This window comes from Ambystoma mexicanum, chromosome 3q (assembly GCF_040938575.1).
Source record: "Ambystoma mexicanum isolate Mex_15411 chromosome 3q, UKY_AmexF1_1, whole genome shotgun sequence".
Lineage (NCBI taxonomy): Eukaryota > Metazoa > Chordata > Amphibia > Caudata > Ambystomatidae > Ambystoma > Ambystoma mexicanum.
The window spans coordinates 322,970,059-322,988,364 of record NC_090926.1 but is presented as its reverse complement, the minus strand read 5'-3'; the positions used below and the strand labels follow the sequence as shown (position 1 = coordinate 322,988,364).

Below are 18,306 nucleotides of genomic sequence, written 5' to 3'. Positions count from 1 at the left end.
CAGGGCCCTGCATTTGAGGGTGTACCTAGCTAGTTCAGGCAGTTGGGCCTATGCATTTGCTGGCCCTAGATAGCCCTATCTGACTGCACCTGGCCTTATGACACTGCCTCTGCCATGTGATGGCAGTACCTGGCATGCGTGGCTGTCGCGTGGCATATGATGACGCAGGTGGCATTGCGTGCATCCAGACCTACTGGCTTTGCCAGCGCTTGTTTTTCTGCGTACGTACTGGCACTGCCTCTGGCATCGTCGCACCCGGGTCTTGGCCACGCCGTCCGTCGTACGCGGACCCCAGTGGTTTCATTTCTGGTCTTTCGTTGCAGACCAGGTTCCCATGACTCCTGGGTTCCTAAAAAGGAACCGAGTCACGCGACGCATCCTGGAGTTTGAGTAAAGGGAACAGGAAGTGCTGGGATTGTTACAGTGAGAGAAAAAAATAATACTTGGGTCGTTCAGTGAGGGAGGAAGCCAGAGAGAGGGGAAAACGAGCCAGAGAGCAGAAAGCCTGCGAGTCTGTGACAACCACAGGCTGGAGAGGCGGGCGAGCGAGAGGGGAAGAGGGGAGAGAGGCGCGGGGAACTAGAAGAGAAGGAGCGTGGGGCAACGGGCCACAGAGCAGCCAGCCTGGGGGTCTGTGACAACCACAGGCTGGAGAGGCGGGCGAGCGAGAGGTGGAGAGGGGAGAGAGACGCGGGGAACTAGAAGAGACGGAGAGTGGGGCAACGGGCCACAGAGCAGCCAGCCTGGGGGTCTGTGACAACCACAGGCTGGAGAGGCGGGCTAGCGAGATGGGGAGAGGGGAGAGAGACGCGGGGAAATAGAAGAGACGGAGAGTGGGGCAACGGGCCACAGAGCAGCCAGCCTGGGGGTCTGTGACAACCACAGGCTGGAGAGGCGGGCGAGCGAGAGGGGAAGAGGGGAGAGAGGCGCGGGGAACTAGAAGAGACGGAGAGTGGGGCAACGGGCCACAGAGCAGCCAGCCTGGGGGTCTGTGACAACCACAGGCTGGAGAGGCGGGCTAGCGAGATGGGGAGAGGGGAGAGAGACGCGGGGAAATAGAAGAGACGGAGAGCGGGGGACCGGGCCACAGAGCAGCCAGCCTGGGGGTCTGTAGCAACCCACCAAGGCAAGCAGGGAGGCGGGGAAAGCGAGGAGAGAGGAAAAGAAAGAGGAGGACAGGAGCGCTGCTAGACGAGAGATGGGGAAGAGGGCAGAAGAGTAGAGGACAGGATCGGCGAGAGGAGAGCCGTGGGAGCAGGGGATAGACGCAAAGGCAAGGAGTGGAGAAGAAGAGCAGCGGGGGATAGAAAGAGGGCCAGAGAGCAGCGGAGCGTTCACAGCCAGGAGGCAAAGACCGATGCCCCGCGCCGGCAGAGTGCACTGAGGACCGGTTCCAGCAGCGCCGACTCCGGACAGGTATCGGTGTGTGTGTGCGACTGTGCGTATGTGTGTGTACGCCTCTATTGATTACACGCCGGGACATATCCCGTGTCATACTCCCGAAGGGTGTGAAGAGCATCAAACTGGCGTGCTCCAATGGGACAGACCACATCTGTGATCCGCAAACCTCTTTGTTAGATGCTTTGAAAGGGGTGTTTCCGCATCAAACCGGCGTGCCCAAACAGGACGAACGCTTTGCGTTAAAAGCATCTTTCATAAATGCCTAAGAAAGAGACAACGCAGGTTTAGGTGACGAGGATGGAATGTGCACTTTTCTGGGAGTGTGTCGGAACCTCCGTGAAAACTTGGCACCCAACTCCCCCGCCCCCGCAGCGAAATGGAGTGGACAGGCGATTATCCAGCATTGCAAGGAGGAGGGGGGGGGGGCGAGCCACGAAAAAAGTCCTGCTACCCCCCACCCTCTTCCCCCCCAAATGAAGTGGGCGCGATTCCATACGGTCTCATTCACACCTCACAATCAACGTTTTGGGTAACATTAGTGGCAGATGGCATTTTAACACGTACACAAAACAAAACAGAAAACTGCAGGACCATTACAGATGGGGAAACTCAACTATTACAGCTCTGTCCAGATTTTGGGGCAAAATACATTGCAACCTCCTAATTTGCATATGGATTGCACCAGCAGAAGTGACTTCACAGAAAAGGACATTGCAAAGAGCATCATCAGTCTTTGATACTTGGAGGCACCATGGACGGGACTTTAGAATAAGTTGCCATAAGTAAGCCAAGTGGCAAATAACTTTGTGGTGCAAAATACCTAAATCGCACTATTGTTATATATGGAACAAGTCTATAGTCATTAGGCTTTTTTATGGTAGCATGATATATTAACATAAGCTATGAAGTGAATCACGTACAGAGCTGCAGATAAGACACATTGCAATTAAATGATTTGCCCAGGATCACACACTTTGGTGCTGATATGACATCTTCCCCAGTTTATTTGATATAGATATTTAGTAAGGTGTTGCTTTGCATTTCATGTGCTTAAACAATATGTATTTATAACAATGTCTTGGAAGCAAACCGCATTACCTAATAAACCAGCCTTTCATAATAAAGTAACTTTACTCTATATAGATTGTCTTGAACCCTCTCCCTCCCCACTGGGTACACCACTGGGCGGGCAGCTGCTGCCTCCCCATCTCACTCGGCGTAGAGTAGCGCTGCGATATCGGCGGTATGTACTTGCATGAAGTCTGCGCTGCGCAATGGCTTCTCACAGTGCGGGGGTCGCCACGTTAGAACATGGCAATTGTAACAGGCGTGACGCAGTCCGATATGAGCATCATGGGCGCGGGGGTGATACTGCTGCCCTCTCTATAGAATCCTGTGCCACAATCAAATAGGGGGCCCGTGCACTCACTGTGCACGCCTTATTTATTTATACAGTACCCTGGGCACGTAGTCACGTTTGGGGGCTCGAGCTGTTTACCGGAGTTCTGCAATAGACGCGCGCTCACTGTGCAGGCGTTCCACAATTCCACGGGCACACACTGGAAAGGGTTGGGCTGAGAACCAAATAGCTACAGGCAGCAATAAAACAGTGGCCGACAATCCAAATGTTATTTGCTACTTTTGGCCACATAAACGTTGTGGCCAATATTGCATTGTAATGCACATTGGGTCAATACCATGGCTCAAAGCAGCAAGCTGTACAGTGTACTAACTCAGTGAATGGCCCTTGTTGACCACCCAGTATCAGGAGGCTAGCTCAGGGGCAACGTGCTTGCTTTGGAAGCAAGACAACACAGAACAATACAGGTTCGATCCCCGCGTTATAAATAACCTCTCATATCTTACCCTGGTCAGTTCAGACATTTCCCCATTACTCTGTAGTATGTTCTCAGTCTGACTCTGTGATATCAGTGCACTGTGCAACCAAAATAAACACACACACACACTTTCTCCCTTTCCAACCTTACAAACACACACACTTTTTCTCCCTCTCCAACCTTTCTCTCAAATGTGGTGAGAATGCTGGTGTATAGTATAAGACGCCATCACGTGGGAATGGGACTTGGGTAAGGGGCCTTCAACCACGCAGAGAGGAGCAGACAGGAGTGGCTTCTAATCTACTGAGCAAAGAACCAGATCTCACTGACCAAGAGATGGGATTCCATAGAGCAACGATGGCGAGTTAGAGAATTCCAGAAGGCTGGGGCCAGGCATGAAATTAACTAACCAACTTTTAAAATGAGAAGGCGAGAGTTCGTAGTTTCCAAGCTGGAGTTGCGGCCCGACACAGAATGATATATGATAAGTCATTTATAATGCGCCTGTACACAAGTGTTTCTAAACTTTAATAGGTTGCCTGACCGGAATGTCGTGCAGGGGGAGCAGAAGAGGGGTCCTATGTGCGCCCTGATGCCTGCTCTGGAAACCAGGCGAGCTGCAGAATTATCTGTATGCCCCGGAGAAGGTACTCGGGTAGACCCGGATAGGACCAGCTGCCCTACGCAGGTCTGAAGACCGCGGCGACAACACGACTCAGGAGACGGAACGGGCGATCTTTCCCTGCAAAAGGGTTCTTGTAAATGCAAGCACCAGCACCGCCTTCACCGGAGGACCTGGAAATAAAAAAAAAACAGGTTTCCGGTGGGATGGCACCAGAAGGGTGTAGACTCCATGTCAGGGGGCAAGGGTACTGCCCCATAGGTCTGCACTATCACACGTACCAAGCACATCTGTCCAGTCTGCATTTAGTCTTCACCTGTTTGGGCCATCGGCACCAATGCAACCCGAGGATAGGCAGATGTTACTTTTGAGACCCTCAACCAAACGGGACAGGTGCTTGGTGTTCACCTAGGAGTGAAACCTGAGGCCAGCACGGCCCACAGATGGTAGGGCTGACAGAGAGGACTACCGGGGCACACCACAATCACGGGCATGCGTACGATTCAGATATGGGAATCCTGGCACTGAGCAGGCTGATAGGCCATTGTGCGTGCAGAGAAGGCTGCACACATTGGGGTGATGTACAGGCATTTCAGGGTTCGGAATTAAGATTCAATGAGCAGGAGCTCAATCCTGGGTTTCGGACATCACCCAATAGGCAGGACCTAACGCTGGGGAACCAGGAGCGAGTGCCCAGCGCCCCGCAAATCTAACTTCCACAAGAGATGCACGCTTTAACTTTTTATATGATTCATTATGTTTAAATGTGTACTAGACGTGCCCTAATTCTACTTTAGAAGCATTCTCAAATACTCAATGTTAATGTCACATATGCATGTTTCTAAGGCAGCGGTGGGCTTGGGGAGCACCTGCATTTTATCACACACTCAACATCATGGGTTCCCGAATAAGGGTGCGCCCGTTCATGTGGTGACTAGGTAGGCACATGTAGGTGCGTACGCGTTCTGTACAGGGAATGCTGTTATTGTTCCCCCTTTTAGCATACATACTCCAGTAGGATGAGTCGTAGGTCGACGGGGGTGGGCCTCCACGGAAAGGAGCAGATTGCTTTGGCTTGTTTGGGGTTGAAATAGATTCGATGGTGTGAAGGACGTAGGGAAACTGCGTGGGTCTGGTATTCATTGTCTACTAGTGATGGCACTGCCCTCTTAGAAAAAGACAATTTCCTGGAGAAAGAGGTTTACATTTGAGCTAATTTGCATACCCACAATGCCGTGCTGGTTTGGCTCAGAACTGGAGGTGAACTTCCAGTGATGGCTACTAGGTGGCTTTGTGGAATGTGTGACATGGCTCAAAAGGACTTTCCTAATATTCGTCGAACAGCACCAAAGTTATAAGCCACTCCAAAACAACCCTTCCTATGGGTATATACATATATATGATGAGAGGCATATGTCTGTGTGGTGCCACAGAGAATAGCACATATATCATATGGCGACCTGGCCACCCTCTGATCTCGGGCCCAGGTCACCTCCCCTGCCAGTTGCACACCTGCACTGCCTCCCTGGCAACCCCCGCACTTGGGGACTGTTCTCTGCATCCCCACAGTCCCCCTCCCAGCCCTTGTACCTGATGTCTGCACTTACCCTTTGCACTTGCACTTGCCACCAGCTGGCCGTATTTGTTATTATTGTTTTATTTATTCTAGGTATCCCATGCACTGTCCCCTCCCCAGTGCTGGTCATTGGGCTGGCTCTCGACTGATTCCTTTCAGTTGTACATGCAGCGAGCATTGTGCATTACACACCAGTGCCAAAGCCGGCGGTAAAAGGCAATGCTGCCGGGCAGGCTTTTTGTTTTAAATGTATTTTTTAAGTAGTCCAGCATTGCTGGATGTCCACTACGAGCCCCGCCCCATCTAGACCATGCCCCTCAGTCACCACCGCCTACCTCAAACTCCTCCCCACCCCGGCCCTTGTGTTGTGGGATCCCCTACCACATATTTTCCATTTCCACCACTGCCCCTCCTCCTTTCCCCTGCATTTGTCCCCTTACCCTTGCCCTAATTCAGGTATAGACTTGTTTTCTTTTGGATAAACACTCTATTGTACCCTTGGCGCCACATAAACACGCACGAACGCACGCACGCACGCACGCACGCACGCACGCACACACTGCATTAGTCTTTTTAGCTAACGTCCCTTCAGACAATATCTAGTTGGGTTTTTTAGAATATCCCTTCTTCCCATTTTATTGCCTGCCTCGATGCTTTTCTCTCTCTTTGAAATGGCACCTCTAGAAGGGCGCCCTCAGCGCAGCACCGCTTTGCTGGTGCTCTGGTAGCAGGCCGCGGCGGAGCACTCACTCCTGTGTGCGTGACTCACTGGCCCATCGGAGCCAACATCTCCTATCTTGATTCCTGTCATGGCTGCTATGGCGACGGGCGGGGGCCTGCTACTGAATGGCAGGAAACAGAAGACATCAACATTTATTTTGAAAAAAATGGGTTAAAAGACACAGATGAGAGCCACATTTAGAAGTCCCAAGGTCTGTTCAATCAGAATGAATGGGGGGAGCGGGAAAGGGGAGGGGTGGAATGTCTGTGTTTACTTTGGCCCTGCGAGAACAGAGGTTCATAACTTTCTAAGCAGAAACGTTCAGGACATTTGTGGCTTTGATAACCATCTTAGCGAGACGCAGAGTCTGGGATAAACAGTTGCTTAGCCTCTGTTGAAATCAGAGCTCACACTAGCCATACGTGTCTATCAAATCAGAGCCCACTCTAGCCATAACTATCGCTCAAACAGGGGCCCCACTAGCCGTATGTGTCACTCAAATCACAGCCCACACTAGCTATGTGTTACTCAAATCAGAGCTCAGACTAGCCGTATGTGTCACTCAAATCACAGCCCACACTAGCCGTACCTATCACACAAATCAGAGACCACACTAGCTGTAATTGTCTATCAAATCAGAACCCACCCTAGCCTTACAAGTCCCTAAAATAAGAGCTCACCCTAGCTTTGTCCGTAAAATCATAGCCCACCCTAGCTTTACATGTCTCTAAAATCAGAGCTCACCCTAGCTTTGTCCCTAAAATCAGAGCCCCCCTAGCTTTACATGACCCCAAATCAGAGCTCACCCTAGCTATACAAGTCCCTAAAATTAGAACCTACCCTAGCCGTACAAGTCCCTAAATCAGAGCTCATCCTAGCTTTGTCCCTAAATTCTGAGCCCACCCTAGCTTTACAAGTCCCTAAAATCAGAGCACACCCTAGCTTTGTCCCTAAAAGCAGAGCCCACCCTCGCCTTCCCTTAAATCTTGTACCTAAAATGAGAGCCCAACCTAGCGTTACATGTCCCTAAAATCAAAGCCCTCCCTAACTTTGCGTGTTCCTAAAACCAAAGCCTGCCCATGCTTTATGTGTTCTTTAAATTAAAGCCCAAACTAACCTTAGCGATTGCTAAAATCCCAGCTCACACTAGCCACATGGGCTGCTAAAATCAAAAGAAGCTGTGTCCTTTTCTCTAGAGAAATCCCAGCTCACACTAGCCACAGGGCGGCTAAAATCAAAAGCGGCTCCAGCCTTTTCCATGGTGAACTCCTGGCACACACTAGCCACAGGGGCTGCTAACATCAAAAGCAGCTCTAGCCTTTTCCCTGCTGAAATCCCAGCTCACTCTAGCCACAGGGGCTGCTAAAATCAAAAGCATCTCCAGCCTTTTCCCTGCCGAAATCCCAGCTCACACTAGCCACAGGGGCTGCTAAAATAAAAAGCAGCTCTAGCCTTTTCCCTGCTGAAATCCCAGCTCACACTAGCCACACGGCTGATAAAATCAAAAGCAGCTCTATCCTTTTTCCTGGTGAAATCCCAGCTCACACTAGCCACAGGGGCTGCTAAAATAAAAAGCAGCTCTAGCCTTTTCCGTGGTGAATCCCAGCTCACACTAGCCACAGGGGCTGCTAAAATCAAAAGCAGCTCTAGCCTTTTCCGTGGTGAATCCCAGCTCACACTAGCCACAGGGGCTGCTAAAATCAAAAGCAGCTCTAGCCTTTTCCGTGGTGAATCCCAGCTCACACTAGCCACAGGGGATGCTAACATCAAAAGCAGCTCTAGCCTTTTCCATTGTGAACTCCCGGCACACACTAGCCACAGGGGCTGCTAACATCAAAAGCAGCTCTAGCCTTTTCCATGGTGAACTCCTGGCACACACTAGCCACAGGGGCTGCTAACATCAAAAGCAGCTCTAGCCTTTTCCCTGCTGAAATCCCAGCTCACTCTAGCCACAGGGGCTGCTAAAATCAAAAGCAGCTCCAGCCTTTTCCATTGTGAACTCCCGGCACACACTAGCCACAGGGGCTGCTAACATCAAAAGCAGCTCTAGCCTTTTCCATGGTGAACTCCTGGCACACACTAGCCACAGGGGCTGCTAACATCAAAAGCAGCTCTAGCCTTTTCCCTGCTGAAATCCCAGCTCACTCTAGCCACAGGGGCTGCTAAAATCAAAAGCAGCTCCAGCCTTTTCCCTGCCGAAATCCCAGCTCACACTAGCCACAGGGGCTGCTAAAATAAAAAGCAGCTCTAGCCTTTTCCCTGCTGAAATCCCAGCTCACACTAGCCACACGGCTGATAAAATCAAAAGCAGCTCTATCCTTTTTCCTGGTGAAATCCCAGCTCACACTAGCCACAGGGGCTGCTAAAATAAAAAGCAGCTCTAGCCTTTTCCGTGGTGAATCCCAGCTCACACTAGCCACAGGGGCTGCTAAAATCAAAAGCAGCTCTAGCCTTTTCCGTGGTGAATCCCAGCTCACACTAGCCACAGGGGATGCTAACATCAAAAGCAGCTCTAGCCTTTTCCATTGTGAACTCCCGGCACACACTAGCCACAGGGGCTGCTAACATCAAAAGCAGCTCTAGCCTTTTCCATGGTGAACTCCTGGCACACACTAGCCACAGGGGCTGCTAACATCAAAAGCAGCTCTAGCCTTTTCGCCGCTGAAATCCCAGCTCACACTAGCCATACGGCTGATAAAATCAAAAGCAGCTCTAGCCTTTTCCGTGGTGAATCCCAGCTCACACTAGCTACAGGGGATGCTAACATCAAGAGCAGCTCTATCCTTTTCCCTGCTGAAATCCCAGCTCACTCTAGCCACAGGGGCTGCTAAAATAAAAAGCAGCTCTAGCCTTTTCTGTGGTGAAATCCCAGCTCACACTAGCCACAGGGGCTGCTAAAATCAAAAGCAGCTCTAGCCTTTTCTGTGGTGAAATCCCAGCTCACACTAGCCACAGGGGCTGGTAAAATCAAAAGCAGCTCTAGCCTTTTCTGTGGTGAAATCCCAGCTCACACTAGCCACAGGGGCTGGTAAAATCAAAAGCAGCTCTAGACTTTTCCCTGCTGAAATCGCAGGTCCCGCTGGTTGTTGGGGATCCTGAAATGGATGCAGACTCCATCTTTGAGGGCTAATGTGATCTAAGTCTGTGCACGCCCTATTCACCGACTGCTGAACTCAGGCCCACACTAGCCTTACACCCTGCCAAAATGAAAGTCAAGCTTAGCCTTTCATTCTGCTAAACTAGCCTACAACGCCATTGGCCGACTGCTGACATCTGGAACCATGCTAGTCTTCGCCTACTACCGAAGCCCCAGCTCGCACTAGCCTTTTCTCTGAGGGCTCAATCTAGCCTTGTTTCCTTACTGACCACTAACATTAGAACTTGGCTCCCCCATTTCCCTCTGCTGAAATAAGAGCCCACCACAGCTATGCCAACTGCTGAAATCTGATCCAGGCCAACCGTCTGAAATCAGTGGTCACCCGAGAATCACAAACTGCCCAAATCAGGACCCAAGCTTTGTTTTACTGACTGTTTATTTCAGAACTCCAAGAAGTCTTCCTGGCTAATAAACGCAGAGCCCACAGTCATCTTAACTAAGGTATACAATCAAGGCCTACACTAGCCTTTAACAATGGTTGAAATGAGGGCTCAGACAAGTCTTTACAGACTGCTGAAACGAGGGGCGACACTAACTGCTACCCTAAACTAAAGCTGGAGCGGAAACTAGGCCAAACTATTAGCCATTTCTGGTTTCTGAAATCAGAGCCCTCGTTAACCTTTATTGATAGTTGAAATTAAGGCTTCGATTAACCTTTGCTGCTACTGAAATCAGAGGCTACACTGACCTTATACACGGCTACGTTCAGGGCCCCCAAAAGCCTTTACCGACTGATAAAGTCAGAGCCCAAACCTGCTTTAAGGAAATTCAAATCCACAATGGCCTCAGTTGTCTGACAGAGCAAAAACCAGCAACCAACCAGGCCAGAACATGAAGGACTGCCTTCAGAGGAGCGAGCTCCTCCTGCAGAAGACAAGCCCAGGCCAAGCTCCCCATTGTAAAATGGCGGATCCACAAAGCTTGCAATGTAATTAGTCATTTGTTTAGTGCCTTTATCCGATTAGTATGACCTCAAAGCACTGTAGGTGAACACCCTCGGGGGACTGCAATTGAAGGTTTGGGAAAATTGATCAGTGGAGTTTAGAATCCGTGTGTGCATTTTGGTCAAAGCGAAGTTGGGTAGAGGTGGCCAGGTCCCTACTAGCTACCCATATCGAGCTGGCAAGAGGATGGCTGCTTTGAAGTTGAGAAGAGAGTATGCGAGAGTAATAGAACTCATTATGCGTCCAGCTAGACCACATTTTTGCTGTGGGGTAGCTGCATTCTAACGGCAGAGGTGTTGTGCGATGTGTCATTGGGAGTGGTGTATGGTTGCAGATGTGTGCAGGTGGGTGACCTTGCCTTCAGCTATCTTCCATAAGCATGGAGTGTGATATGTACCCGTGTTCTCTGGCTGGCTGCCTGGTTTCGTAGCTGTGGCAGGTACTCTCTCATGTACAGCCACATTTATCTGGCCTCAAAATGTGCATTTGCCATTGGCTAGTGATATTTAACTCTTGACGAGTAAGGAATTATGTACTGTGAAAATGTAGATAATGAAGGTGCAGAGACTCTTTATGCCTGGCTAATAGCTTGCAACTTGAAAATGTTACCCCTGTAATATGTTTTTGGACTACATATATTACTTTCGAAGACAAACATGTACCTGTAATTATAATGAAAAACTCCCAGTTTTCCATTTTTACTGATTTGTACACAAATATAGATGTGTATCTGTTTTCTTTCAGTATTTATTTGTTTAATTAAAGAAAAACTCTTGCTTGTTATTCCAAGCTGTCAATCATGCCTTTCAGGCAGTGCTTAAAGTGGGCCGGGGCCTGCCGGGGCCGGGCCCTGGCAGTCTCCAAAAAGTGGGACTGAGCCGGGGCCCTGCCGGGGCCCCCCATCCCACACAACATTGGCGGGATGCATTATCCCGCCGCGGCCTAAGCCGCGACGGGAGATGCGCCCGCCAGTTTAATTTCAGGCGAGCTGACAGAAGTGCCAGCCAGGCACAGCTTTGCTGAGGCTGGCTGGCACTTCTGTCAGTCACTGTAACTTCCCTGATGGCCCCTCATCTGAGGGGTCATCAGGGAAGTTACAGTTCCTTTGTTTGACCCTCAGCGAACCTGTGGGCGCCATGATCTAATATGCAGATTAGATCATGGAGCCCGCGGGTTCGCAGAGGGTGAAAGGCGCCTCGGGCTCAGTGATCTATCTGCTCAGAGCAGAGATCACAGAGCCCGAGGCGTCTATCTCCGTTGGCAAAGCTTTATAAAAGATGCCTTGAATTGTATACGTTTCAAGCCATCTTTTATAAACGTAGAAATATTTCTATGTTTATAAAAGACCGCTTGAAACGTGCACAATTCAAGGCATCTTTTATAAAGCTTTGTCGATGGACAAAGCCACCTCGGGTTTTGTCCGTCCTCAACGCTTTATAAAAGATGCCTTGAATTGTTTACGTTTCAAGCCGTCTTTTATAAACATAGAAATATGTTATAAATCTCTATGCTTATAAAAGGTGGCTTGAAAAGTGCACAAACCATAGTAAGGTAAGCACACAAGTGTGCGTAAATTACTATGGTTTGTGCACTTTTCAAGCCACCTTTTTATAAACCTAAAAATACGTAACATTGGTATGTTTATAAGGCTTGAAAGGTACACAAACCATAGTAGTGTGCATACAAATATATAAATGCTCACATACATTTATATATTTGTTTGCGCACCTTACAATGATTTGTGCACGTTTTAGGCCACGCCCACCATGGAAGCCACGCCCCCAAACGAGGACCCCCCCCTCAATTTCTTACCCCACTTAAAGCACTGCTTTCAGGTCAATGTCAGTGCAAAGTAAGATACCAGAGAGTCCTAAAACGAATCATTTTCCCCTTGGAGGTGTTTGAATGGCTTCAGATAGGTTGCTAACACGCAACAGCAGGAGGGGAGATTTTGTTTTACACTAAATACGGATCCTGACTTTTTAGTTTAAAGTATTTTAATTAAATTGTCAACATAAAATACAATGAAAACAGCATTCAGTGGTGCAGCTATACACAAAAAAAGAAGAGTAGAGAAAGAAATCGATAAGTGATTTGGTTACGGGTCAGTAGCAAATTCACCAAGCTGCTCCATGTTGGCCATGACCTCTAACCAGGATGTACTCGCTGCAGAACAGCGATTCAGTTCTGATTCCGGGCAAGCTCCAGTTGCATGGATCTTCCCTGAGCAAGGCCTCCTCTCTGCATGTCCAGATGCCGGCATCCAAGCACCGAAAGCACAAAAACATAATGTGGATAAAACACAGACGGAAGTGTTGAAAAATAAATACCATAAACGAGGAGCCTTAATGAGCATAGACAGACATAAGAGCAAAGTACCACACAGGCAACGAGGGCTACAATTAAGTTGCAACAATCAAGAAGAAACCAGCCACCAAATTAATTCTGGCCTCACCATCAAATCAAAATCAGTGATACTGAATACTCTCAAAGCAGAATTAAGCCCTATGCATGGCAAAACGTACTTGTGCTGCTCTTGGTGCTTCCTGAAGAGATATTCCAAGAAGAATGCTGTCCCAATCCACATGGTGGTGGGTAGTTCAGAACCCAGCATTGACACATTTGACATTTTGAGCACCTGAGGGTCTCACAGTGGATTGCAGTTTTTTTTAAAAAGGCATCACTCAACAAGTAGTGGCTACCTCTGGGGAACAAAGAGCTAGTACCAGGAGCAGAGGACTGGGAGTGGGAGTGGGAACAAAAGGTTTGATTAGCCTTTAGTTCAAATAATTGATAACTAGTCGTTTAGTTATGGAGTGATCAGACGTGATGAAAGAAAGGGAATCCAAAGGTTTACCAGTAGAAGGGAAAGAGGGTTCATTGTTTTCAAGAGGCCATACCTACACCTCTCGGTAGGGTTGCCTACCCTCAAATGGGGCGCTACGAGAATTTCTCAGTGGGAAGCAGAGACATTGATACTAAGCAGTTGCAGTTGCATAGTGCCACCATAAAACAGTGGAATGATCCAACACACCGAAATATTGCACATCTCTACAAAAATATGTGTCACAATTCAAAGTATGTGAGCATCATACATACAGAGGAGGAGCTAAACCAGAGTGCATTTGCCCACCTTTATCATTGTTTCCATGGGACATCAAGGGACCAAAACAAAGATCCACCCGGACACTACTGCTGATGCTGAGGCATCTACAGGAATGCACCCTCACACTATTACTGATGCTGAGGTGCCTACCGAGATCCTCCCTTACCCTCTCACTACTGCTTATGCGGAGGTGCCTAAAGAGATCGTCCCTTACCCTCATGCTACTACTGGTGGTGAGGTGCCTACAGAGGTCCTCACTTACCCTCTCGCTACTGCTCATGCGAAGGTGCCTAAAGAGACCTTCTCTTACCCTCATGCTACTACTGGTGCAGAGGTGCTTACAGAGATCCTCCCTTACCCTCTTGCTACTGCTTATGTGGAGGTGCCTAAAGAGATCGTCCCTTACCCTCACGCTACTACTGATGCTGAAGCACCTGCAGAGATCCACCGTGACCCGCACACAACTGCTTATACTAAGGAATCTACAGAGATGAAACCCTCACACTACTGCTGATGTGCCTACGGAGAGCCACCTTGACCCTCCACTACTGCCAAGGCACCTACAGAGATCTTCCCCATTCCCTCACACTACTACTGATGCTGAGGCACTTACACAGATCCTCTCTGACCCCCACACTACTGTTAAGGCACCTACCTAGATCCACCCTGATCCTCACACGACTTCTGATACTAAGGCATGTACAAAGATGAAACCCTCACACTACTGCTGATGTGCCTGCAGAGATAAACCCTGACCCTCACACTACTGCTGATGCTGAGGCACCTACAGAGATCCACCAAGACCCTCACCCTACTGCTGATGCTGAGGCACCTACAGAGATCCATCTTGACCCTCCACTACTGCCGAGGCACCTACTGAGGTCTGCCCTGACCCCCCACTGCTGCTAATGCTGTTGCAACTGCAGAGATACACCCTGAAGCTCACACTACTGCTGGTGCACTACAAAGATCAACTCTGACCCTCACATTGATGCTGTGACAGTTAAAGAGATCCATCCTGACCCTCATAGGGCTGCTGTTCCACCTGCAGAGGTGCACTCTGACTCACACCCTGATGCTGATGCTGAGACACTACAGAGATACACCCTGACCCTCACACTACTGCTGATGCCGAGGCAAATACAGAGATACACCCTGGCCCTCACACTACTGCTGATGCTGATGCACCTACAGAGATACACTCTGACCCTCACACTACTGCTGATGCACCTACAGAGATACACCCTGACCCTCACACTACTGCTGATGCTGATGCACCTACAGAGATACACCCTGACCTGCGCACTGCTGCTGCTGTTCAGTCCCACGCAGGTTACATTCACTATTTAAAATGACAATTAATTTCCAGTGACTTGTATTTATTCATGCGCCGCAGAAGAAAGGGAAACTCTCTAATACCCCCCTGCTCCCCTCCCTTTATTATCTGCTCTGTGCCTCTTCTAGATGAGCAAGGATCTGGGGATAGGTTCAGCTGTGCATTTCTCTGTGACAAAGGCTCCAGGTTGTTACCTCGGCCTTGTACGTATCTCGGCCCACCCCCCACCTTGCCTCTTCCCCTTCCTGCCCCCACTTCCACTTCGCCGGCAGACTTCCAGGGGGAAAGTGTGCAACGCCACTTGACTTGAAGCCCAGCCAAGGCCTGCTTGGGGTGTGTCCCTCGGTAGCCGAGGGTTGGGTCCAGGCGGAGGCTTGTTCCTGCAAGTGAGTGGCAAGTGAGTGGGGCGCTTGAGCAAGGCTCTGCGGGCGGACGCGGCAGAAGGGTAGCATAGAGGCACCGACTGCTCCCGGCGGAGCAGCAGGGGAGGGTGGCGCACCCCGGAGCCGCCATGTTGAGACAGAGGGAGGCGACCCTATAACACTGTAGAAATGACCTGAGGCGAATCCCTCCTCTCTCAGTCACAACTTCTGCCAGGGGCTAGTTCATGGAATAGCTAAATGCAATTTGGTTATTTTTAAACTCGTATTTTTTACAACATATATGAGTTATAGAGTGTTTTGATTGTGTAGACAATAAGTGGTACAACGTGTCCTTCAGAAAGAGGTATCCCATTACCCCCACTCTAGTGATAAGCAAGATGGTGATGCATGTGTAACATGCGCAAGGCATCTTGGGAAACATGTATCCATTTGACAACAAATAGCGTTGCACAATTTCACTTCATACCCATGGTCTCCTCAATGCCCTGCCCCTGTGGCACTCGAAATTCTTCACCCCAGCATTCTTCCCTCTAAATTGCTGTGGGGGATTTGTGAGGGTCTCGCTGTTGGTTGTTTTCTTTGATTGGTGGTGATTCCTGCATTATGCACTTGACACTGAAAGGCATGACAGTATACTCGGGATTACTTATTTATTATTGAAACCCCTAGCATTCCATGGTAACTCCGCTTGCATGTCCTGCCTGGGGATACTCTGTGGGAGGAACACTTCCTTTATCTCTCTGGAGAGGGGCTCACAGGAGGGGGTGGGGGGGATAGTGTGGTGATATTTACTGGTTTATCAAAGGAGTCGCGCGTGCCACAGTCGGGGGTTAGCTCGTGCCAATCAAGGCTGGGGTTTTGCAATGTGAAGAGGTCTTGTACAGCGCACCTCTCCCTTTTGGTGGCCTGGTTGCACACGGCCCTGCAAGATGAGGAAGAGGGGGTTCTAAGTGGGATGGAGTGTGGGGGGGGCTGATGCGGATCCTGTTGATGGTCCTGGTTGCACGGAGGTCAATGTGTGCACGGATGCTGCTTCCTGGCCCCAGAAAGCAAGCGGCATAGCGTGAAAGCATTCGCACAGGTGGGCGGTGTTAGCATTGCAGATCAATTTGTGCAGGCCGAGGAGATAGTCACACTTTACCTTCAGGCCATGGGGCCTCCAGCCACTGTGTAAAAGGGGTCTGCATAGGGGTGTGGTGAAGGGTATGCAAGTGGTCAGGTGGAAGCGCTGGGGGCGGAGCTATGTATAGTATTTGAGTGGGGTCAAGAGTTGGCTGAAAGTGTCGGAAGAATGCTGGGTGGGTCGGTTGGCTGGCAGATGGAAGAATGTTGGGTGGGTAGGTTGGCTGGCAGATGGAAGAATGCTGGGTGGGTCGGTTGGCTGGCAGATGGAAGAATGTTGGGTGGGTAGGTTGGCTGGCAGATGGAAGAATGCTGGGTGGGTCGGTTGGCTGGCAGATCTCCATGACGGTCACAGGGGTCTCGGTTTTGAAGCCCATTATAAGCTCCAATGTTGTTATGCATAACAGACATGGCGCCCAGTGTGCCTCTACAGGCCAGGCGGTCCATCGTATCATGTCTGTGTTATTCTAGGAGGGTTTAGCAAAGAGAGCCAATGGAACTGTGTGAAGGCTGCGGTCGCAATCTATGGTGGGCGGGTTCCGGTTTCCTTTCTGCTGCTGTGGCCTCATTTGCTAGAAGGGTTTTGGCCTTATGTTACCGCTACTTGGCTAGATTTATCTTCAGAAGCATTCTGGGTAAAGGGGCATGTTGTTACGGATTGAGACGCTCCATTGAACTTCTACCACTGTTGCGGCCCCAATGGTGCAAAGGCAAAGAGAGGAGCCCGGGATCGGTTTTTTAGTACATGGGGCCACAATGCAAGTGACGACATTTTCTTCTGATGCTTGTTAGGCAGAATCATATGCAGTACCCTTAGGGACCAATTCACACAATTAAGACTACAAGTGGTAATACAATTTCACCTTTGGTACAAGCCTGTACTACACAGAAAGAGTGGTAGCAATGGCTGAGCAGCCAGACTTATCTCAAGAGCAAATGAGCAGTAGTAGAGATTACACAAAGGACTACAATTACTGTGACTCAAGCAAACACTGAATCAAGGTTTCTGGTTAAAAAATGTAAGTACCTATTTTTAAACCATCTGTTCATAAAACACTTCACTTTTATTAAAATAAAACCACACTTCAAATATACTACACACAACCAATTCCCCTTGTGCAGAACAATTCAAGGTAATTACATTGGGATTTGACAAACCGGTGTTGTGAAACAAAGACGTTACCGGGAGTACATATGCGATCATTTTTTGACAGTAATGTCACTTCGGTCTTGATAAGCGTATCCGCGGGGAGAAATGTAACCAAAGTCAAACACACTTAGCACATGAATTTACACAAGAAAATTGGGGATAAAAATCATAGGCAATACTTTTGTCAAGGCAGATAGAATCAGAGGGCACCTTCTAACCAATAGATAAAAGTCAAAAGGCCTGCGCCAGTGTCAAATGTAACAGGGGTCCTGTTGCCGAGGATCGCACGGTTAGAACAGTTCACGATTCAAGATTGCCAGGAGTACTTAGATATTGTCACAAAGGGAGGCAAAAGTTATAAGAGGGAAGGAAGAAAATGACAAGCCTTTGGTGAGGAAGAAGGGTTCACCCCAGTTCCTCGAAGTCGGACACAGTAATTTATTCGTTGAAGAAAGCTGGTGCCACGGCAGTTGTTCCTGGTAGTTCCTGCAGGCTCACGGTTTCTGGAGCTTCAGTCATGGAGACAAGAAGGAGGACATCTGGAGCGATCTTCACTACCCACGGATGAGGCCAGCAGCGAAGCAACAGTGAATAAAAGGTGCGCTCCTTAAAAACAGAGAGGCTCTTCAGATGGCTAGCCAGACCACTACAGCTGTGTGCAGCGATTTCGACCGAGAAGAGGATCGTCTGGCTGTGGAAGATGAGCTGGTTGGTCCTACCAGGCCCAAGGGAAGAAGACTCCGGACTGGATCTTCTCTGTCGTTGAAGGGTAGATAGCTCAGGACTGCAGCAGGGCTTCACCGGGACTCGGGAGTTGCAGCAGCCGTCTTCTCTGCTTCTCTTCAGTTCTTGCAGTTCCAGTGGTGACGCTCACTTCCAGCCCAAGAGTCCTGCCTTTTATGCCAACATCCCCCATTCACACAGCCTGGCTGTCAATCACTCAGCAGGGG

General features: G+C 49.4%; 1 protein-coding gene across 1 annotated transcript in view; it reads left to right on the top strand.

Moving 5' to 3' along the window:
• The first annotated feature begins 299 nt into the window (after positions 1-299).
• Positions 300-18,306, top strand: part of ACVRL1 (activin A receptor like type 1) — a 226,429-nt gene continuing 208,422 nt past the window's right edge. The window contains exon 1 of the mRNA XM_069653897.1: positions 300-1,416. The gene's annotated coding sequence lies outside the window, so the exon portion shown is untranslated. The remainder of the gene's footprint in view (positions 1,417-18,306) is intronic.